At 36.6% G+C, this 25,865-nt stretch overlaps 1 pseudogene across 1 annotated transcript in view; it reads right to left on the minus strand.

The window, feature by feature from the left end:
• LOC149787600 (uncharacterized) overlaps positions 1-25,865 on the minus strand; it is a 124,166-nt pseudogene that overhangs the window by 51,339 nt on the left and 46,962 nt on the right. The window contains exon 2 of the transcript XR_016424074.1: positions 11,990-12,191. The product of XR_016424074.1 is annotated as an uncharacterized LOC149787600 (transcript). The remainder of the gene's footprint in view (positions 1-11,989; positions 12,192-25,865) is intronic.

The raw sequence follows: 25,865 nt of genomic DNA on the forward strand, positions 1-25,865 counted from the left end.
CGAGTTGATGTTGAATTATAAACTTGATTTTGCTGCATTTTTATAAACATAAAAGCCCGTATAAATGTCTTCTGTTTCGAAAAAAAGAAAACTCGAGGACGAAAGAGAGTTTTTCAAGTCAAATGGGAGGATTTATATTTTGTCACTGAGGTCTGCGATAAAATTCAATGTCTCGTTTGTTAACAAACGATAGCTGTTCCGAAGGAGTATAACGTGCGTCGGCACTACGAAACAATGCACCGTGAGAAATATGACGCTTACACGGGCAAAATTAGAGAGGGTAAAGTTATGCAACTTAAATCAGCATTATGCAAACAAAGAAGTTTCTTTACCAATGTTAGTCAGTGCAACGAAGATTCAATAAGAACAAGTTTCGCTATAAGACTGTAGAGTAGGGATCTCAAACACGCGGCCCGCCAAGCCGTATCCTGTGGCCCGCAAAACGATTGGCGTCACAAGGTGTCATGAGAGATAACAAAGGTGGTGCGGCCCTTGGGCCATTTAAAATTCCCTCATGCGGCCCTAAGGGTGGTTTGAGTTTGAAACCCCTGATATAACCTGTACAATTTCATGGATAAATCTATTAGTTGGTGTGTATCGTTTTGCTCAACTCTTAATTTAACAACTATCCCCAAGTAAAGGCAATTGCATAAGGAAGTAATAGGGAAAGGAACTGTTACTAATTGCCCATAATATAATAGCTGAAAATGGGAATAAATTGAATTAATTTACATAGCTGAAGATGATAGGTTATTCTTATTAATGTTATGTATATTTGATTGAATTATATCTGATTTAATATATGCTTATTTCAATTTAATTGTTTGTCAGTTTTTTTTAAAAAATTCATTACATGATATTGTAATATAAATTTATTCTCTAAAGATGAAACTTTTTTTAGAAAATAGTTTGACCTTGACTGTCAGTTTATAAACACCAGGTGTTGATCTAAATCCTGACCTTGTTTCAGAATTTGTAGCAACCTGCGTAAACATGTTCTATTTTATTTTAAAATGATTGGTTGTTTCCAAGGTCATGATGGGACCTTGTCTTTAAAATATAAACAAATTTTTTAATTTTTTTTATATCTTAGAGTAAAAATGATTGGTTTTCGTCAGGGTCACACTGGGTAGACGTGATCTGTAACAAGTATTTCCTTCTACAAACTTCCAGAAGATGATCACGTGACCCTTATTTACGTTTTAGAAAGCCCATATAACCCATGTTTTGGAGAATTAATCTCAGTAGAAGTTGGGCTGTTAAACTGTTAGTTGTATGTTGTGCTGTTTGGTGTTATTTCAAATTACTTAGTTTAGAGTTATTTCAAATTACTTGGATTTAAAGGATTAATTCTGTTATTTTTCTAGAAAATACGGGTGTTCAAGTAATATTGTGGAACAAGGAGTTTTTTTAAATAAAAATTTATTCAGCCATCAGAAACCGGAGTGATCATTTTTATTTCTACAAGGAACTGTAGACTTCAACACTACAGATTTCAGAATACGTCATCGTCTTCCATCTTGGATTCTTCGTCGGGATTTGAACGTGAAATCAGTAGAACATTTTGTTATTAGGACTACTAAAATTTTATTCTCCGATTAATTTTGGATTCGATTCTATCAAACAGTTAGTTCAAATTTTTTTCACTCATTTTTATAGAATTTTTCCAGGGAAATAAATTAATGTATTTTTTTAAGCTTGTTGTTTTCACTCTTTTTTGTGTTACTGGTAGTTTGACCCTAAACACGTGACATAAGATTAAATATACGTATACTTTTTTTAATATGACAGTGTTATTGAGATCATAATTGTTTGGCACCAATATAAAGCCTGTGCATGCAATTTATGGTAGATTCTAAATCGCTAAGGATTTGGGAAGGTATAAACTACCATCAGTCGACTTTACGATTTATGTTCTTGTGACTATTAAATTAGCATTAGCTAAATTTGTATCATACTTATTCTGTGTCGCTAGTTATGAAGAGAAAGAAGTCGTAACCGCGCGATGTTATGATTCGACATTGTCCAGTAAGGTGGCGTTCTGCAGTCTCGTATTTTGCATAGTTAGAATTTTAAAGAAAAATAATTTCCTCGGGGTTTCCTCAGTGGTTATACTGGCTAATTAAAATTGACTTTGTATATCGTAGGTATTGTTCAGAGAACCTTGAATTCCCTTTAATTTGGTGAATGATTGATGGGTGTAATATGGCTTATATAGTATATAGCTAGGTCTTACTCCAGATGTGCAACTTCCAAAAAGCTGCTAGCTCCACTTGGTCATTTTCACTTCCTGAATTGCAAAGGCAAATTGTTAAAAAAAAGAGAATTCATCCACTGAATTTTCAGAAGCTGCTATTGTTTAGTTTGCCAAAATTAATTTTCCATTTTTTAATAGGTGCTAAAGATAGTGTACTTTAGACTAAATCAGGGTGATTTTTTAGCACAAAGGAGCAGCCACTTAAGTTAGCAGTGTGCTTAGATCATGTAGAATTTACATAAGTACAATATCCAAAGAAATGTTAACAACATTACATCAAAAAAGCATATAGGTATGCGAACATTCTGTCCACTGTGTGTAATTTTATAATGTAATCGGATAAGTTTTCATTCGTGCAAGTACATACTTTTTTTTACAATGATATTGAACACACCTGCAATCGTTGTTATAGCTGAAATACAAATGGTTACAGCTACTGGTGCGATCATTGTCATTGTTGATAATATCACACCGGTTCCAGCAACAACAGCGGATACTGAATAAACGATTACGTCAACGATAACTAGTCGTCGTCGATATTTTTTTTACTATTACCGTGTATTGTTCGACTCGATCTTTCAACGCTGCCTGCCATTCACGCGCTTGCTTATACCTGTATTGAGATGCATCGCCGATTGAGGTACTCATTATATTTGTATGCAGTAACCAATTGAGGTGTTTCAGCTACAAATTCCAAACACCACCAGTAATATGTTGCGCTTAATTTCTTATCAGCTGCCTCCAGAATAAAAATTTCTTCGGTTCCGCTATTTAATATAACAGATACAACCCCGGAAAACATATCAGTTGAATGACGCCATGGATACGTTGCAAATATTTCAAATTTTGCAGCACTAAACACAGACAACCTGTACACGCCAGTGACCGTTTTGGTATATTTGATAGTTTTATTTTGCTGCGACCATGTTGCAAATCCCGATGATACAGTTTATACGATGTTGGTAATATGTCCGGGAGTTATTCCGGCTGGAATTTTAATCAAATTGGTTTTATTAACGATCTCAGGAATCCCCGCTAAGATGTTTTGCTGTGTTTGTTTGGTCGTGTCGATGTTCGTCTTGATATCAACGAGTTTTATGTCAACGGTTTGCGGAGCGCCGAAGAAGTCTTCTGCGCTTTTTGATGGTTTCTACGAAATCTTGCAAAAGCGCTCACATGAACGTCATACTCGGCCCGCAACGTAGACAGTTTACCATCTACGGTGTTGTAGTTGACGTCGACGTATTTTTTTGTTGCTGCGTCTTCGTCGGATGTTGGATCTCTTAAAACTACTATCTTATTCCCGTTCATGTTGAGTTCACCCGTCATTGTGTCACCGGTATTTTTCACGCGATTAGCAACGCTTCTTGCAATTTCATTTCTGATGGTTGCAAACGACATACTTGAATCCCTGATTTTTTCCGCTGACAGTAAACACAGGGATATTATCCGTGACCGCACCGAGTACTCGTCGAACTATATCGTTCCATTTGATATTGCTGGTTTTTAGTTTACCATATCGATCCTGAAAAATAACAACCTCATCTGGGTCAACTCCAGCCAGGTTCATGATATCAGCGAGTTCATCTTTAGTCGCGTATTTTGACAGATCAATGTCATCGAATTTTTTCTTAACGCGTGAAGATCTTCTTCCGTAAATATCAACCATTATATTTTAAGATCTGTTTAAAATATAATGGTTGCTTGTATAATCATGCACGACTTTATGTGGCGGTTTGGATGATTTTGATATAGCGTTAAGTACATTAATTGCCTCACGGCCACATATTGGCGGATCTGTCATTGTTTGTGTGGGTAGCGTTGAATACCAAACTTGCGCGTGAAGTGGTGCAACATATTTGATAAATTCAACCGGTGGAGCTAACCCGTATGAATCAAAATAAGCGATTCCAGGTGGATCAACCGCGTATGATACCCAATGAGTACCAGGTCCTGAATTCGAGTCGAGATTAATAATACCTGTTTCAACACTGTTTGGTTGTTTCGGTAATTGATCTCGCATAAAAACACCTCTGAAGTGTTTTATTTTTAATAGTTTAGCAGCATCAAGTAAATCAAAATTTGATGCTGGAACATCTAATGAAGTGATCCTGGAAGCCTCAGACGTCTTCCCCAACGAGATCCCGATAATCTTAGGCCGCGTCCCTTTTTTTGTATCCCTTTCCTGTTGCTTTCTTTAGAGCCATTTCAGCAGCTGTTCCAACAGCACCTAATGCGGCTGCTTTTGCTACGGCTGGAGCGGCAGCAGCTATTAACGCTGGAATAGCCGCGAGAAGTGGAAAAATACCACCGGTTTTAATTGAGTCCTTAATCGCACCCGCAGAGAGATTAAGCTTGACGCCTGTTTTTGATTGTTTAGCGTCGTTGAAATGTTTAAGTTGACGTTCTGATAATGACCACCCGTGATCTGAACTCGCTTTAGTGATATTTTCATTCCGCAGTTTTTTGCTGAATTTGATTGAAGGTTTTTCATCTGACCAGGAGTCAGACTGACACTAACGTGATGATATGGCATTTTATGATAAATACTTGCCACGCTCCAAATAATGATTAAAGATTTTCCACTGGTGCATCAACGACTCTCATTCGACCACTACCACCTTCAAGTAACATGGTTTTATCGCTGAGTATAACCGTGATTGCTCTATAATCAGCACCACCTGTATTTAACGTTGCTTTAAGATGTATATCAACGACAGATTGTTTTGATAGATCAAGATGCTCCAGCGAAAAATAATAAAACGGATACAAGGTTCTAAAATCATGTTGTGATATTTGCAACCCAGTATCTACATTTTGATCACGTCCCATGAATGACATCAATCGATGATATACACATCCTATACTATTTTGTTCACAATTTAGTTGTATATTCTCTGTTGGTTCTTGTTGTCCGTTTATCCGTAAAGAAATACTTGTGATACCTAGTTTATCAAATATCATATGAGTACGTTCTTGATTACCTAAACGATTAGTTTCCTGAAAGGCAATAAAAAAATGCCGTGGTACAGAAACACCTTGTTGTGATGCTATATGCCATGTAAACTGACCGTTAACGTCAGTTTGTATACTATCTGTGCTTGTTGTTAACCATGACAAAAAGGATTTACCACCTGTACCCATGAAAGAAATCAACTTTTGTTCTTCTGCGATCGTTGGAGTCATTACCGGCATCCACAGTGAAAGTTTCGATAATACTATTTTACCAGCCTCACCACCAGATCTCCACAGAGCATCGTTATCATCACCCTTTCTTACAAGAACAACCGTGTGTCTAGCTCCAAAAATAACCTTTCTAACATTTCTACAAAATCCAAAAATATGCGATAGTGGAATTGTACATGAAAAACTTCTATTGGCTCCTAGCAACATATTTTTACGCATTGCAAATCCCAAGTTGAAATTTTCATTAGAGCCATGAACAACCGGCTCCACATCAGCATCATCGGCAGCAGCAGAGACTTTTTTCGGTTGTCTTATATTATACTGATCGCTTTCAGGGTGACCAGAATTATCTTTCACAAACATCATTGTGGGACCTGCTGATTTTGTATAATCATCAGAATATCTTGCTAATCCTATTATTGTTGCAGCAACGTCGACATCATTCTGAATCGATTCAATACTTTTTCCATCGATCATATATGTGGCGCTACCAAATAATGCCATGATCCCGTTGTTGACAAAACCAACTTTTACTGCATTTGCGTAATTAGCATCGTTTGTTCTTACAATTGTACCTTCTAACTCAATAAAAGCCTCAGCGAGTAAAAAGTATCTACTTGTGTCATGAACTTGTAGTCCAATTCTTCCTCCACTTTGATCTGGTGTTCGTGCTTCATAAGAATAAAACTGATAATCACGTACCGATTCATCTTTAAGAACAGGTGCCTCCATATCAAATGCTTCATCGGATACGCGCTTGAACATTTTATTATAATTATTTCCGTTTAACACGTTGATTACCGCGTTCGGGAAGTTCCACTTCGGGAGGTTCCACTTCCTGATATCAAACTTGAAATATTATTCCTTGGTTCACCGAGTCCTTGATCTGCTAACGCTGCCAGTTTTTGATTTGCAGCCTGATTTATTATTTTACTGACATCTGCGGGCATCACTTCAGTACTTGGTAATTTTACTGGTTATCGTTTTCGTCTTATTAATCGTGTTAGTCTATCTTTGATCGCCGAGAACGCCTTACCAGCAACATTGACGATTGCACCAGGAGCTTTTTCACGAACAATATCAATAGCCTTCATCAATAATTGTTTTGCAGCAGGTGCTACTTTTGGAGCTATTCTTGTGAATAATCCCCGTACTACATCACCAAGTCCATCTCCGTAAATATCTCTATAGATTGGTAATCGTGAGTTTACCGCTCTGACCTGTACGGATTTACGATGATTATTGTGTACTATCATCTTATTTTATTTACCATTTATCTAACAACTAGTCACTGTAATCATCAATAAGTTCATCGATAAGTTCTCGGTAAACGCCGATATCCATGATACCACCTTGAAATAATCGCCGACAAATATCAGCTGCTTCATTTGTTATTTCTGGTGAGTTATTCCCGGCACGTTTTCCTCCTATGAGAACTTCTAACCGTGACACATCATTGAGGATATTATCGGGACAAACAAAATTATTTCCCAGACCACTCCCCGTTGCTCCTTCTTCTGTTGATTTCTTAAGTGGTGTTATTCCAAACATCTTTTTAGTTTCCGACAGCGGTGAAAAATATTGTTTTTGTTCTATCTGTTGCAGAGGTGGAGGAAGTTGATATGAAGGTTCCTGCTGGGAGAGTTCTTCTTGTTCTAGTTGTATCATTTTCTCTTGATAAAGTCTTTCTACTTCTTCATAAAGACCTCTGTATTCCAAATCATCACTTTAACCTGTCTTTTGTTTGCATATATGCGATATGTCCATTTAATAACATTATCATTATTTATCCTTTCATGAGGGGGGTTTAAAATATCAGATTTGTTAAATATATAAAATAATATTGTTTCGGGTAATTTTTTTCTTTCAGTATTTCTAATATCTTCAACAACCCCTTCTCTGAATTTTGCAATCAGTTGTATATTTTCTTTTACTGGTTTGGGTTTAGGTGCAAGTTCTTTTTTCGTGTCGGCGACTTCAGTATGGTTTTCAATACCTTCAAGTATTTCATCACCAATGGGTGGAGGTTGAGCCGCAGCTATGTCAGTTGAAAGATCTCGTAAAATCTTCTTTATTTGTTTATTTCTTCTTGCTATTTTTTCAGTCTGTACTGCAGTTTGTTCTAATACCGGAAAAATACCCTTTTTTCTCTTCTCATCTTCCTCCGCAATATCTCCCCATATAGTTTTTCAACAGCCGCTGAAGCTTTATCAGTAGCTGCAGTGACGGGTTTAAACAGTTTTTTAGTGTCCTCTTCGTACTCAACTTGTGATTGTTGCTGCGCTTGTAAGTTTTTTCTAAATGAGTCTCTGACAGGAAGAAATTTTTTGATTGCTTCTAATCGTTCTCGAGCTATCCTTGCAGTATGAGATTCCGGATGTACCATTATTTTAATATAACATAATGATTTAATTATAGCAGCAGAGAGGGTGGGGGACCTCGACGAGGACGTAATTTGCGTAAAACGCGTGCATAATAAAATAGAAAAGATCACCAACGAAAATAGAGTAATATTAATTAGACAAATTCCAGAGAGATTTTTGCAGTAAAGTGTCGACGCTTTTTAAAAATCTGTCGACGCTTTTTATTTTTTTTGATCGTCGTAGGAAGGCTTATTTTTTTTTTTTTCGACGCTTTTCGACTATTGGTCTGTTCACTCTCTCTGCTGCTGTAAGAGATTAATTCTAGACTGCGGCATGTTTAGACAATAAACATGGCTTGCAATAATAATACCTTACTTTATACACGATTTACGAACGGGGTTGAGCAAACGTGACACCGTGGCATTGTCATGTGATATAATAAAGTCACACTTCTAGCAAAAATGTAACTATCCATACACTCCGTTATGAACAAGAAGCAGAAAGGTAACTATTCATACATTTGGTTATTAACAAGTAGCAAAAATGTAACTGACCATACACCCAGTAGCTTATTAACAGGGTCCTGTATGCCTTTCTATCAGTACCACACCCTTGCAGCAAAAGAAGGCAACCTAAAGCTAACAATGTTCTTGGCTTAGGTAAAGCCTTAAGACCAAATAGGTACTTTGCCCTCTGTACAGCACATTGTATTAAAGACAGAAACATGAATCTTAGAGAGGGATGAATCTTGTAACTTGCTACACCCTCATCATAAACGTCGATCACTCTTATCCATATTTCACGATTCATTAACTGGATAAATGTTCTGTTTTTAGTATTCACGCTTGAGTCATTAATCTACATGATTTGATACTATTTTCCGTACCACATCCATAAAAATATCATAGCACTGTGGCCTACATTTCATACTTTACTTGATTAGGTTCAACGTTCGCATTTATTTGTTATATTTTTGTTGAGTAGAAGCATCTTAATCAGCACTATTCAGTCATTTTCACAGTATGTCACTACGTCCCATCTTTTACGATTCATTGACTTGGGTTACATTTTAGTGTTAGATGTTCATTTCTGGGAAACTGTTTATAATTAAATCATTAAACTGGAATGATATGAATCTTTGCAGCTACCACAACCATACAACCAAAGATATTCATTGTCTTTCGTCTTCTGTCGGTTTGAGTTACATTATTTTGTGTTTGGTTCATGACTACATGGGATTTTGACATGTTATATTAATATTGCATATGGCCAATATTTCCTGCTCAGGTGACTTTATTGAAAAGGTTTTAATTTAAAGCGTATTTATTGGGAGATGTTTATATTCCAATAATTAAACCTAATAATTGGATGCTTATATGTGAGTACTACACCCTTGCAAAGAAATAACACACGGATTTGTTTGTGTCTAATGTACTTATAGTGGCCAAACAAAGTAGTAACTGATGCATTAACCATGTATCTACTACTAGTTGTCACACAAAGTTGACTCCAGCTTTGTAAAATCTGGCTTCTAAATGCATGAAAGACGTAAAGAAAATTCCCCCATGTCAATCGTACTGCATACAAATAATAGATAAGTAAATTAATTATCAATATAATTGAAGGAAATATAAAAAAATCAATCACGTGTAATGAACTCCGCTACAAATTTACAATGTAATTGCTATGGATAATTTCCTAGATGAAAGGTGTGCTTTATGTATGGTAACATGTATAATGTACGTGAATTTTGCAAGTGAATTTAGTTACCTGCATTGTGTTTTGGAACATGCTGACTCACAATGTTTTGACATCTGGTGATAAACAGATTCGGTATATATTGTAATCTTGAATGATTATTTTGTGCATATTTTACGTGTTAGTCATAGCAGTATAATGAAATTTCCTTGTATCATGTATAATTCAACCAAAACAGGGTCAATTCCATAATTCCAATGTTTTGCGGTGCACTTGCTGCCAATACATAATAATCGCCCTTTGCACTCTTTTGGCCATGGGGCGTTACAGAATCTGACTGTTTATTGGTTACATGACCTTTTCTATAAATAGCACCACGTACATGTATTGCAGAGCTTCACTTTTATCTTCTCCAGCGTTCGGAGCAGACTGAAGTAAAGCATCGGGTGACGTTGTACCCATTTCATCCAGTCTATAATGTCTCAAGCTATGTTAGATAAACATAGTCAAGTTGCAATGGTTAGTTCCTATTGAAATTTGATATGCTTGCTTGACATTACGGGGAATTCCAGAACGTATTTATTATTTGTGAAGTGACATCTGCTACCGTAATGGTTGATAAGATTTCTCTGAAGGTGAATTATCACCGCGAATAACCTATATAAGAGAAGGCGAGAGGTTATTACGATCTATATAATCCTGAGAAACATACAAAATGTTCCCTCGGGAACTGACACGTAAGTATATTAACGTTAAGTCGCTATTAAACCGCCACTCTTTACATTCGTTAGAAGGCGAAATCTTCACCTTACGAAACTCGCCACATTAAGCACCTGAAGGTTAATTTTTCACACTCAGCTTATTCAGCGCCCCGACTTAAGCAACTCTTTTCTTGTACTTCCATAACGTGAATTATTTATGGTATAAATCATTATAAATATGTTCTTAAACCCAGTCAGAGAGAGAGAGAGAGGAGAAGGTGTAATTATCTTTGAAGCTCCACTGTACTGTCCCCCACCGGAGTCGATCACCTTTGTCTCACGTGATTATGTGGTTTACATAAGTCTCGTATTCAATTTTGAACAATTATGTTTACGTAATTATATTGACCTAAAGTAATTGGATGTTCATCTGTTCTTGTACTTCAGGTAATTTACAAATAAATACTTTCGATGTTTATTCTATACGGTCTTGTATTGTTCTTTCTAATCAAAAGCTAGACAGGAAGACCCAAACGTATTTTAGTCCAGATATGGCGTTACACAAGCATTATAGTAATGACTTCGAAGCGTGCATATTTTTTCTTGTAAAAATTACGTCCAAAAGCTCTTGTCGATGTATGCCAAATAAACTGTATGAAATTATGTTACTCTATGAAATTAAGAACTATTGAATGATTCTTGAATGACAATGACGTTTTTCAACTGCCGTGTTTCAGTTGTAGAGATCAATATTTTTTCAACGTTTTTCAATTGCCGTGTTTCAGTTGTAGAGATCAATATCTTGCTGATCTTACTCAGAATTCCCATTCAAAATTATAAACGTTTTCCTCTAAAATCAATTTAATTTTATCTTGTTTGGATAGAATGTGATAGCTCCAAACTATAATTTTGCATTGTTTGACAGAGACCACTCTGCGTCATAGCCACAAAATAGAGATTTTTAAAAATTATTATTATTATTATTATTTTTTTTGTGTGTGTGCAAAACGTACAATTGTTCATGATTTTTGGAGGTGCATAGATTTTGCATGTTGTCAAAAGGTCTTCAGTTTTGGAGGCAAGTAGATCTTGCACAAATCCGCAATCCCATAATGCAAAGACAGCAGTGATCGTTTTTAAAAAAGAAAACCAACGTAACATGTGAAGTTTGGACAAAGACTAGGAGATTTCTGAATGCAGTGTGTCAACGTTATGACGGAAGAAGTCACCAAATCTTTGGTAGTTTGTTAGCAAAACAAATTTTCATTTTCTATTAAATATGTTATTTTAAATGATATCTAGGTTATTTATCGGCCATCTATCAAACGAAAAACTATATTTCTCATTTCAAAGCTAACGACCAGGCTCAATTTAACAAACTGAAGCTAGCTGCTGTATAGGCCATGTTAGGATGTTAGCTTGCGATAGATCCGTTCAGAAGAAACAGTTGTTAAGGTAGACTTCAGGATATATAAGTCATGCTTTGAAGCTACCAAGGGATTATTCTACAACAAACATGTCGAAATATTGTTTGATAAGGCGACTTATTATTATTATTAGTAGTAGTAGTAGTAGAAGTAGTAGTACTAGTATTGTCGATTTTGACCGACAGGTGAAACAGATCAGAGAGAAAATGTAGAATTTACAGTGCCATATATACCTTTGGAGACATTTTTCGATATTATTCTGTTTATTTTTTGCATTTAAATTCTCATCAACTCTAACGCAAAAATATAATGATGCAAGAGGAAGTAATTTAAAGATTTGAAGATGTTTTATCTTACCCTGATAGCGCTCTCCCTCCGTTTAAGGTGTCGGCTACTACATGCCGCCACTGTCTGTTGCTTTCTCATCAGGGAAATGGGGCAAAGCAATAGGAACATACAGGCTGCCTATTTTTAATAGTACTGCTAGACTGCGTAGAATCTGCACCATCAATATTGCCTGCTGAACATGTACATGATACTGCTTGCCACAAAATGTGAGCTGCAAATGAAACAGATCTAAAGTAGTCAGTTGGAATATCAGAACTATATAGTGTTACACAAAGGGGCCAGTAGTTAGCGCTTGGGATAGAAAGTGAAAACTAGGGCTGTGTTTTGGTGATGAACTGACCTGGAACTGGGCCCAATCGCGGAAGGGGGGCGGGGGGGGGGTGACCATAGGACCCGGGCCTCAAGCCCTCAGGGACCTTGATAAACAATTCTGAAAATAATAGATATACTTCGCTTTGTACTTTGTTGTGTTTTAAATCTCAATATAACCAGGGCCTAGTGGCATCAACCTCTCTAACAGACCGGCCTTTCTCGGCTTCTGATGGGGCCTGCCAGAAAGAAGCGTCTTTGATCATCAGGACGCGGTTTAAGCGACCTTGTTTGTGATCGCGAGGTGTCATTGATCATACGAAAGGAGTAACCAACGTTTATACTCAGTTGCAAACAAGCAAGATGGCGGCCAGAGGGACCGCCTTATTTACTTGTATCCTAACTGCCACAAGAAGTAGGATATGGGTTCGACATCTTTATTTGTGTTATACCCGTTTCACGACCAGATTTGTTAAAGCATGATAGCTGCCAGCCGTTCGCCATTTTAGTTTATGTTCTATTCGTTTCAAGCCCATTCTTTGGTTGATTAAATCTCGGTCGGAACACAACAATTAGTCAGAACATCAAAACCCCTCCCCCATTGATTAGTGGAAGGAAACAATACTTGGAGATCTTATTAAGAAACATGAATCCGTTAAATTAAAATTGAAAATCAGTTTCTGTATTTTTTAGCAAACTTGTTATGGAAATCTGACTGAAATATATCACGAGCGATGATAACAGATATGCACTGCACCTCTCTCTCTCTCTCTCTCTCTCTCTCTTTCTCTGGTTATTTGGATGAGAGAGCTTAACGTTTTAACACAGAATAAAATAACGTGCTTCAATCATATTGGAGCTAAATACTCAAATAGCATACAAATACAAAAGTATATTATATCGTACTGATGAAGACAACTGGCAAAATCTATTTAGTTTTAAAATATAAATGGAATGATCTCTGTAAATTTGTGTTTCTTGATTAGACATAAAATAATTTTTTTTAAATTGACTTCCGTTTCTTGTTAAAAATAAATTCAATGAAAATATGTATTAAGTCTGGGTAAATGTAGCATAGCAAATGAAAAGTGATGTATGTTATATTTTGCTACAATGGTTAATTTTAACTACTTTAATGGCTATAGTCCAGCTGACTAAAACAGAGAAAACACACGCACACTAGTTTGTCACGCTAATATTATCATGAGTCTTCTGTTGCTTGTTTAGGTTCTAATAAACAGTAACACAAGAAAAAGTCAAAACAACAAGCTTTGAAAAAGTTAACAAATAATTTATTTCCTTGGAAATATACTATAAAAATGAAGAAATTAAATAAGAACTTACGATTTTAAGAATCAAATAAAAAAATAATCCAAGAATAATCCAGGAATCAAATTTTAGAAGTCCTAATGATGAAATGTTCTAATGAATTCAAGTTCGAATCCCGACGAAAAATCCAAGATGGAAGGCTATGACGTATACTGTATCCTTTGTGGTGTTGTAAGGTATACAGTTCTGTGTTATTCACAAACAATAATCGGGTGTTTGAATTAATGAACTATGTCCAAGAATTCTGTATGAGCACATATATTTCCAGGAAAAAGAATTGTCCTTTAGAATCCAAATAATTTGAAAAAATTAAATTGTAACTCCAACTGACACAATATACATTTTCCAGTGTAAAGTAAAAGCCCCGACTGAGAAAGATTTATATAAACAATGATTATACATGAACTCGAAACGCAAAACAAATTCCCGGATGAGGGTCAACTTTCCAGAACCTTCGATAAATATTTACATATAGAAACCATAGTGCCAGTATGACTTGACAAAAGCCAATCATTTTACTCTAAGAATATGATGAAAATAAAACGTTTTTACTTCTCTCACTGATTTCTGAATTAAGGTCGGGAACTAGGTCAGCTTTAAGTGTTTATAAATGAACAGTCAATGTCAAACTATTTTCTGGAAAGGTATCGAGTTCCTAGTAAACAAAACTACGTAATTTGACATATAATGACATTATTTGTTTTATATTTTTTTTAAAATTTACAAACAAATATAAATTAAATCAAATGTACGTAACATAAGGCCTATTGGGTTACAATTGAGCGAGAGCCTGGAGCTGACCTCAGTTGACCTGTAACTGTCAGATCTTTTGTAGTAACAGAATTTTAATACCGTATACTACCAACCACCCCAAAATAACTTTTGTGCTTTTCTTTTAAGTTCGCATATTCATTTCTTCTTTTCTTTTCAATAAATTTGTAAACATATTCAAACTTGACAATGTTCTATTTTGCCCATGAATATACATTTCAAATAGTTTATGGTGAGTTGGAAAAGTTCTACTAATTGTAGTTAAATTAAGTTCTCTCTCTATATCATTCACAATTATTCTTATACTCATGAAAACAAGTGCATGCTGGTACATTGGCATTGCCACTAAAATCTATCGTCCTAATATTTTGTTCTTCAATCCAGGGGTCCCGAGTGGCCGAGTGGTCTAAAGCGCTCACCGTTACGGTTCACTCCATCTCACCTCTTTCTGCGTGGGTTAGAGACTCGGATTCGACCAATGCCGGAATGGGAGAAAGCTTGTCAGTAGCTTTTCGTGGGTCGGTGGTTCTTTCTGGGGTTTTCCAGGGGTTTTCCTCCACCATTTATACCTGACAGTTTGAATGGTTCGTTCTGCTAAACCGTTAGATTGTGGATACTTGGGACTTGACGTAATGTGTTTAAATCCCCAGTTTTTTGCAAACTGACCATATTTTTTTGAGGAGAACTGTGATCCATTACCACCCTTTACTTCTCGTGGTATTACATGTCTTGCAAAAACTGACTTGTGCGCGTGATTACTGTGCTGTGCTTGCTCGTGTATTTTCTACCTTGACAACTTCAAAATATCTGCAACCATAGTCTCCTAACAAGGCGTAGTTGTAATTTTTCCACATAAATAAATCTGTTCCAACCATTTTCTATGGTGCAGTAGGTTATGTAGACAACAATGGTTCTTTTTTGTCTTGACTTTCTGTATTACTGGCAAGTAGAACAATTCGATATTGTGTCTGCAATATGTGCATTCATGCAAGGCCAATATATAATATATCTTGCTCTTTGCTTTGTCTTCTCAATGCCTATATGACTTTTGTGCAACTCTTTTAGCGTTTTTTCTGAAGAGCATCTGTTATTACAATATTCTCTCTTTTTAGAACTAATCAGTCCATTTCTAAAAGTTCATCTATGCAGTTCCAGAAATTTCTGATTTCAAAAGATACGAGATGTTTATCATTAAGTGCAGATTGGAGACGCTTTAAACCCACGAACAGGCAGTAAGTTTGTTTTTGTGATATAAATATCAAGTTCTTGATTCATGCAATTTTTCTTTTTGCCTATTACAATTAGTTTGTCACCAGAGTAGCTTGTGAGACACGTCTTTGTTGGGTTTACTTCAACGTTGTCAATGTTCATTGTTTCAAAAATGTGATTTGGTATGATGTTCACTTGCGAGCCAGTATCAATTTCAAATCTGACATCAGTACCATGAAGAGTCAGAGTAACGTAGTACTCTTTGTCACTGATTTCATTGTTTGCCTTTGTCATTGTTCTTACAAAAGATGTTTCTTCCTCTTCACTTGTGTATTCTTGCATACCATGCACCCGTTTTTTCGTGCAGTATTTCAGAAAATGATGGTGTTTTCAACACCTGAAGCAAGTATTTTCATACGCTGGACATCTTCCTTTTTCATGTAATTTGCTACATTGACCACAGTTGAATAATCTGGAGTCTGATTTCCTATATAAAATTTCTGCTTTCTTTGGTTGTGACATTTTCTTTTATTTTCTTCATTTTCACACCATGAACTTCTGATGCAGCTGCTTCATTTTGCATACTTTGAATCTGCTTTTGGATTCTTCGTCTGCTCTGCAGATAGCAAGTGCTTTTTTGTAATGTCAGTTGATCTTCTCGTTAAAATCTTTCTTTTACTTTTTCAGAATTTGTCTCACAGACAATTCTATCTCCAATAATTTCATCATGTAGATTTTGAAATTTGCAATTCTTTGCAATAAATTTTAGTTCAGTTACATATTGGTCAATGGTTTCATTCTTTTGTTGGATTCTTATACTGAATCTGTGCATCTCTACTGTAACGTTCTGCTTCGGACTGCAATAGTCCTCAAACTTCTTGATAAGTGGAGAAAATGTTTCAGCTTCATTTACCTCAAACGTAAATGTGTAGTAAATGACTCTACCATCCTGACCAATAATATACAGGAAAGCACTGAATGTTTCTTTGTCTTTTTCATCTGCAAGCGCAACATCTAAGTAAAACTGCATAGTCTGCTTCCACCTCCACCAAGTTTCTGATAGATGTTGGGAATTAAAGTCCATTTGAGGTGGCTGATTTAGTTTTTCCATGATGTCACAATTCACACATAAACTTTTGTATCCAAATTAGTGTAATCATACTGAGATATAATTATTAATGGTATAAATCCAATATATTTAAACCGTTTCACTGCTGACGCCAAATTATGTTTTGCTAAATAACACAAAATAATGGTTTGGTCTAACTACTTAATGGATAGATTGCAAAGGACTGAAAACAGAGAAAACACTAGTTTCCCACGCTAATGTTATCATAAGGCATATGGGGTTAGAACTGAATGATAGCCTGTAGCGGACCTGTAACTGTCAGATCTTTTCTAACTTTGCATGGCCAGCTAAACAAAACTCACGAATTTCTAACTTTGCATGGTCAATTCAAAATACCCAGGAATTTCTATCTTTGCATGGTCTATTCAAAATACACATAAATTTCTAACTTTGCTTGGTCATTTCAATTTACCCATGAATTTCTAACTTTTCATTGACAGTTCAATATATCCATGACGTTTTAATGTTTCATGGTAAATTCAATATAACCATGTATTTCTAACTTAGCATGGTCAATTCAATTTACCCACGAATTTCTAACTTTGCATGGTCAATTCAATATACCCCTGCATTTCTAATTTTGCATGGTCAATTCAATATACCCATTAATTTCTAACTTTAAACATAAAAATGTTGGAGAAATTACCAAAATGGAGGTAAATGATAAACCTTAGGTAAAAACCATTCGGAATGTGACTAGAATCAAATGGCATGTTCCTGTGAGAAAATAGAATCATAAAAGAATAAAGAAAAATAACCGTGGCAGACAATGGATAGTTTTACGATTTTTCGACGTGAAGGCTATGTCCATCATCTTAAAAAGATTAAGATTTTACAGTTATTTCCACAAATTGATTTAGATTGGACTGTTTACTATGTAAAGAAAGGGAACGCGTCGGTGGCCTAGTGGTTAGAGCGTCCGCCTTGGATGCGTCGGTGCAGCTGCTTCATTTTGAGAGGTGGAGGGTTCGAACACTGGCCGAGTCATACCAAGACTTATAAAAATGGTACTATCAGCTGCCTCGCTAGGCGCTGATTAAGAAAGTTAGTGTTAGGACTGGTTGGCCTAGAGTCAGGATAATGTGACCGGGCGGGACACCTTGCTACATGTCTGCGGCATGAAACACCAGTGCAGGACATGACTATAAACTGCTACACTGCAGACATCGAAGCGATATGACTGAGATTGTTTGAGGATACGTTAAAAATACAAATCACACGCACATACACACACATGTAAAGAAAGGAGCAAAGTGACTAACAAGGGGATTTCTCGTAAGCATAATATCACAGCACACATGTCTATCTTTAAACAGAGGTGTGACTGTTGAATGGATAGATCGAACTTTAAAATACATTACGAACTGTCATTTCACCTCTCGACTAAGATGCACATGTTGTTAACGATTGTATTTGAACGATGCTGATCAAACGCTAAAGGTGTACATTCGTTTTGTGTTACCTAAGTGGGCATTACTTTTCTAATAAAACCTTTACACAAGATTGTGGGCTACTTCTATCGTTTAGTTACCCTTTTTCGAACGCCAGATTTAAAAAAGTGTTTTAAGAATTTTTTTCTTAATTCTATAGTAGATAAAAATTATGCGCATTGTATGAATTTCCCAGCTACACAGTGTTAGACTTTGATGATGTGCACGATATTGGTCTGCTCTCCCTAACAATTGCACCTATTGAACCACACTCTGAATATGGTTAATATTATTAGAAAAGGACATGCCATCTAACCGTTGTCTTATAGAACGACATTCAGTTGTGATAGATGCTTCAGAAAATGATGATAAAAAGTCAAACATTTGTGAAATTGTTTGGCTTTTCTTGTCGTTTTACATGCTATTCTAATATATCGCCAGTCTAGGTGTATAAATAAGACTATATTATGAAGTTTTCAAAAAATCTAGTATAGTGTCGTACCATGAGAACTATACATCCTCTCATTTTAATTATTTCCACACTGAAACAGGATTACTTCACACTCACAGGAACTCGCTCTAAATACCCTTGATCGGCAACCGAACGGCGCAAGGTCTTTTACGACCTCGAGGACATCCAAAGACGACACGATACACTTCCACGAATCTGCGCTGACGAGATTAAATGTAAGCGACGTAAATTCAGAGACAAAGCTGCTGGATTATCTCCCAAGACGAATTTTTTGCTACACAAACCGAATCGGCGTTCTGCAACTGCAATAAGAAGTTCACGTTTGATAACCAGGACATGTTACAGCGCGGCGTCACCAAGCGTGCACTGCATCGTATAGTATGGCCGGTTGTACAACAGGAACAAAAAATGTTTACAGGGCTAAAACTGAGATTATCTTTAAACGTCCATTTCGTGAGAACAACTGCAGACGTACAATCGATCAACATGTGTCTCACCCGCCAAACCGTCATTGTTCTACGCAGATATGACTTTTATAGACTCATCGATGTGACTTATCAATTAATCCAGCGGTGCATAGAATATTACTGCGATTCCGGATTGGCCTGGGTACTCAGTGGAGTTACATCTTACGTACAACTACCTAAACACATTACGGCGACAAAAGCTGCGTCAACGTTAAAAACAACCACGACAACTGTCTGCTCTGGGTGATCCTTTTCATCGCAACCTCCCGCTGAAGACCATGTCGATTCCGCCTCCAACTACAAGCCGTATCTCAACAATATTAACACCACGGACATCATCTTTCCTCCAGCGGTCAAGGACGTAACCAGACCCGAGGCGCTCAAAGATGGATAATCCATCATTGTGTTCGGACTCGATGAAAAGAAAGCGGGCAACAAACAGTTTTCTATCTATCTCATGTACATCTCGACAGCAGCATCGCTAGACACCCTTAACCTTCTCTACTATCAGCATCATTACGTGAACATCAAGGATTTGATCCAGTTGTGTCTATCTCAGTACGCCAAGCAAAACTATAAAATATATTTCTGTTTACATGGGTTTCAACAGCCAGAAAAAAACATCAACAACACGTCGATAAGAAATACTGTCAGGAACAGCAAGCGATATAAATGCCCAAAGAAAACGAAAACAAGTTAGCCTTCCCTGATTATGGGAAAAAGTACACAGAGCCCTTCCATGCATAGCTTGACTGTGAAGCAATCCTGGAAAACGTACAAGGACCTGCACCTGACATTAATCACTCCTTCACTAAAATCTAACAAAAACACGTCTCTGCGCGTTCGGTTACAAACTCTGCTGTTCCGCCTATGAACGTTTATCTTGAGAGTACCAACAACATCGCTGCGAGGATTACATCGTCTGGTTCTTTCTTTCAACAAATGGAATGTAAACGCATCAATGACCGATTCACCAATCCTGCTTCGATGCAACTCTTGACGGACAGTGAACGAAAACTTTCTCGAAAATTTCAGACCAACGTGCTTGAATTATAACTCGATCCGCTCTGGAATTTCTCCACACCGTGCCTTGCTTTTGATGCACTGCTGAAACAATCCGTTCATGTTTACGGTAAAATTGACACGTTGTGGAATCTTCGTCATCAGCCAAAACACGTCGTCGCCAACAACATATACATGAAAAACTATGACCTGACAAAACCGCGTATACATTCTTTACCTCACGCGAACAATCTCTAACGATAGGCCATGTCACAACAACCTCGCACTGGTGGATTTCACTGGATCACTGGAGAGCAGTTTCTCGAGGAAATGCAACGGCATATAGTGGATGTTCCCGAGGGAGAACTGGATGGCTATTTCATCATAGTCGATCTTGGGTATCCATCCCATTTCCACGACCTCCACAATTATTATCCGTTCTATCCTGAATGTGTCCTCATAGACAGTCAATGGGTATATGAACACTTGAACAACAACAACAACTCAATATGATTTTCGATGTCGGAGTCGCCAAGGTGAACATACTTCTACCTGACCCGCACGATGAAAAGAACTATGTATTCCATCATCGTGCGCTGTTTTAGTCGATCCAAAACGAACTCGTTCTCGTAAAAGTTGTTCTGGCACTCAAGTGTAAACAATCTCTGTGTATGAAACCCTACATCAACTTCGACATGAGGCAATAAACCCTTGCCACGTCAACGTTCGACAAAGACTTCTTCAAACTCATGAACAATAGTGTGTTCGGATAAAACCGTAGAGAACAAACGAAACCGAAAAAACATCGAGGTCGTCAATGACATCCAACGACGAGATAAACTGGTTGCTGATGATCTCTTTGTACCCATGAAACTATACGACGAATAACTCGTCGCGATCAAATCCAGAGAAACCATTCTGAAACTGGACAAACCCGTGGACGCCGGCGCGTCCATCCTTAATCTATCCAAAGTTATTATGTATGAATTCCACCAAAAACTAATAGGGACACAAGGCCACCCTGCTCTAGATCCATACAGACTGCATGAAATTCACAGCAACAATGTCCATCTGGATATGCTCAATCATAAACACATCTTCAATCTTAGCGATTATGCCACTCATAGCCAGTTCCAATGTGACGAGCACTTCAGGGCAGCGTTCAGTACTACTCCATGAAAACGTTCAGATCTCATTCCTATCAAATCTCTAGGTACTCATCCACAGAACAGGATTGTGCGCGTTCGACTATGAACGATACTCCACCGGTGGCACACGCGCACTAACGCATAGCCATCACAGCATCTCACACTGAACCAGAATCCCCTTTGACATACACACTTTTCACTGTCTTGACGACACTGATCCAAAAAACCCTTTGAACGTCTTTGAGCCACAAAAAGTGGCACAGAAACCCCTTTGATATTCTTTGATCCACAAAATACTGTCCACAGCCGCCTTTGATTTTCTTTGACCCACAAAGATGTTCAGAACACCTTTTGATCTGCATTGATACCTGAAAATGTGAGCCAAATCACGTTCATCATTTAAACAATATTCGAAAGATCACTCTTTGATCATTAAAAAACGACCAAAAAGAGTAATCCAGAACCCTCTGAAATGTTTAAATATATCCGCGAGTTACAACACGTCTGTGATCAGATATAAGTCATGATAATCTCCAAATGTTTTACAGTCGAAATCATTCCAAATTTGTTGTGCGTAAGCATAGTCCTCATCGCTAACACTTTCAAGATTTAATCGAGAATAAAAGAACTCTCCCGGTCAGGTAAACTTGTTTCATTAAATCTATTCCAATCGTCAAGATACTCATATGGAAAGATACATTTTCTTGTAAGTAAATTTGCTTTGTCACCGAAATGATCAGTCAAATTATCAAACTTTCCACATACTTTCACGAGTTCGTCTAACGATGCCGCCATAAATTGGAGACTAACAATAAATCTCGAATTCCCTTGTGTCACCGACATACTTTTCCGTATTGTTTGGAATGCATTTTTTTTAATCTTTGTTATTGATTTAGAGGCGTTTAATTATATATTTGTTGCCCAATGTTTCTACGATATTATGAGAGTCATAACCAAGGAAATTATGGAACGAAACCTGGTACGGTATATTTAAGATCGCATTTGTCATGAGCTGCACTGCGATTCTTCCTGTAATATGACAGTGATGTTTTACTCGATCTTGAGCCGTAAAAGCCTGCTCGCAAATATGTTATATTTTTGCTGAAGTAAATTCTGTTCATTGTAAGCTGTTTCATTTTCGTTATCCTGCCGAGCTACATGATGGTGGCATCAACTTCGCTAATGAGATTTTTCAACAACCACAGAGCAGGATTTTCTCCACCATAAAGTTTAACAGGTTTTGATAAACTTTCATCAACAGCACATGCAAGTTTGTATGCGACCCCACATGGAACATGTTCTTGTACTTTCTTTGTAGAAGATGTGTCAGGATTATTGTTTACTCCTTCCACAGGAAGACGAATCGACTCGAAATCGTAGTATATTATAAACGGAACTTTCATCTTGTGTCTGTAGTTCGTGTACTGTAATATGTTTTCATCTTTACCTGGTATAGATATTCGTTGTACGTTAGAACAATATTCTAGGTGACGATCTAATACCACCTGGGACTTACATCCGTGGAGACACTTGAAACAGAAATGTTTCTTTTCGTTGTGGTTGTTATACTGCCCACCGACTAATTCGTTAAAGTATTTTGTTATCCAAACGCAATGGTTTTTATAGAACAGCAAGTTTATTGCTGCGTGTTTGGATTTCTTGAGATCTGATGTGGCTCGATCGCCGATATTACTTGGATAAATCTTTTGTGTACCACCATCTTCTCCAAACACATGGTAAAAGTAAAATGTTTTGTTTCTCAAATTTTGGAATTTGATACACGAAAACGGGAAATACAATTCTGGAAAAAGTTTAGATTGTTAGAATGACAAATATAATTTAATACTCTGTCGGTGTACTTATCTGCCGGAAACAACGCTGATAATAACGCTAATTGAAAACATTTATTATCTTTGTTCTTGAGATTCATACATTTCGAGATTTTACTTTTCGTTGGAAGATCCATTTATGAGCTACCTTGCAATTGATTAAATTTCATAGTGTGAAACAAAATTTATCTCGGTTATTTTATCGAATCTCCAACCCGCTCCAGATGTTGTATATTCATCGGTCATTTTCTGTATCTCTTGAAATATATCATCTGACAATAACAACTAATTTGTTCCAGTCAAAACACGGCGGGATAGCGATGTAACTAAGGATCAGCAGCTTCTTCGAATTGCTAATGAGATGATTGCTAGATGATCCAATGATATAGTCAACTGTGATAAACGAAGATGAAAATGCACAATGATTTTTAGAAACTTATGCGTTGTAAACTCAGATTTTATGGTTGCATGAAGTAGATTAAACAGATTTGTAGAGGAGACATTTGTTAGTAAAAGTTGATTATCAAATCTCCAGGTATTGTGAAATCAAAATATTCAATAAAATCAATTTTTCTGTAGATGGTGTTTTTGTAATTGTCTATTATTCATTAGATCAAGGATCTTTTGTTTTTCTCGTTGTTCTCTAATATGCTTGCTAAATAACACATTTTTCTCTCATTGTTTGTAAAACCTCAGCTTGTCGTGCATCAGGATCACCAATTCGCTCAACAGTGTCCTCAGCAATTTTCTTTTGTCCCTCCTCGACTAGTCCCCGGCTGACCTTTTTCTTTTATGTTTTTTTCTACATTTTCTGTACATACTTTATGAACATCGGGTTGTTTGCCAAGTACAGACTTGGCGATCGATTTGAAGAGTCTAGCAGTTTCTTTTGCTGATTGTTGTTGTCCAGCACGTTCTTTTTCAACTTTTTTCTTAAACGCAGCTCTTGTTGCAACATATTTCTTTAGAAGATTTTTCAGTCCAAGAACTTGTCAATTCCTCGTCGAAATATGTGATTGGTATCTCTGGCAAGTGTACTGAGTAAGATAAAACCTATAATTTCCATGAATGACAACATGATAAGCTCAACACATGTCTCTGGAAACATCACTGCATTGTTTTCGTGCACGTCAATATTGTCCAGTCCTTTAAACAATATAAAACAACCCGTATTTGTTCTGATAAATAGATCAACAGTATAAATCCCCTGGGCAAGATAAATTGCATTGCCTCTTCTATTTCTTGACAAAGAAAAAGTAAGATTTGATCTTGTCCACCTCACCTATGCTCAACGAAATGTCATCAAACACAATAATCTTAGGTTCGTCCGAGTTAAGCTCGGCAACAGGAACAAGATCTTCGGGTGGCATTATAACAAATATATCTTAACAAACACCAAGTTCATTCTTTCGTTTTCGTTCTACTCGTTAAGCAACTCATATTTGTCTTGCTGGGGAATGGTCGTATCGTAGTTGTATATTATCTTTGAGTGGCAAGTTCATTACCAAGTCTGTCTACCAGTACGCCCAACTATCAGGTAATGACAATCCGGTAACTCGTAGTTGTGCTTATCATATAAGATGTGCAAAAACTTTTGTCATCAGCAATTACAATAATATGAGCTACTACACAAAATCTGATGCAAATCAGTAGTTCATCTGCTGAAGCAAGAGCAACTATAGCTACAGATCTTATATGACTAATTATTTCAAGTGATCCGGTGACACAATGACCGGCAAGTGATTGGTAGTAGTACAACACAAGCTAAAATTGTGTCAGTCATATCGCATATCTTGTTGATCCTGTTAATAATCGTTATGGTTTTATTGCAACGGCGTCAAGTTATTATTCGGATAATAATCCAAGTGATGCGCTTGCTTTTGACAGCCCTATATCTGGAAATTTCAATTACAAAGTCAAATAAATGCCCTTATCGGATACATTTATGATTAGAAATTAGAAGGATCTAACGATAATGCATTATGGTATGATATATTTAGGGTATAGACTGATTTTGACTACTTCTCAGGATCATAATACTACTACTTCTACCTGAATTTACCACAGACAAGTACTCGTATTTCCGGACATATGTTTTCATAACATTAGGTCCTTTCCCAGATTTGTCGATATTTCAGATATATATACTAGATGACCTGAGATAATTTTAGCAGATACAATTAGCAAATACTGACCTTTAAGCGACTGTGAGGAACTTCAGTTAGAATTGAAAAATATTTGATAAATACACTGCTAGAGCTAAATAAAGAAAATGTTTTGACTATTGATAAATTCAACATTGTAGAAATACAAATTTCATAGTGGTAAGAAACCAGAGCAAGGTTGACTAAAGAATATTCTCGACGAGATTGACACACTAGCTGAAACAAGGAAACACAAGTTTCTAAAAACTCGTAAGCTCAATGACACATTTGCTAAACGTCTAAAAGATATGTTTCGTGATAGAGTCAATGAAATTGCTAAAATACCAACACATTTTAATCCTCCATTTTCATCCCCCGTTTTACCAGATAAAAGATATGACGATATCTCATCTTAAGTATAGAGTTTCTTGCCAATCCTGTTGATAACAGATTTAGTGCTTCGATCGATAAGGTTTTAGCTGAAAATGTTTTTACTGCGACGATGGAAATAATTACAGAACCGATTTCATAATGACGAAAACGAAATATTAGACTTCAATCATATTTCACCATGTCTCCAAGTCAAAGATAGAGACGAGCTAATCAAATACAAGACATATCACCATTAAAAACTTTACGGTATTAG

Source organism: Sinohyriopsis cumingii, chromosome 11 (genome assembly GCF_028554795.1).
Source record: "Sinohyriopsis cumingii isolate HCF-2022 chromosome 11, ASM2855479v2, whole genome shotgun sequence".
NCBI lineage: Eukaryota > Metazoa > Mollusca > Bivalvia > Unionida > Unionidae > Sinohyriopsis > Sinohyriopsis cumingii.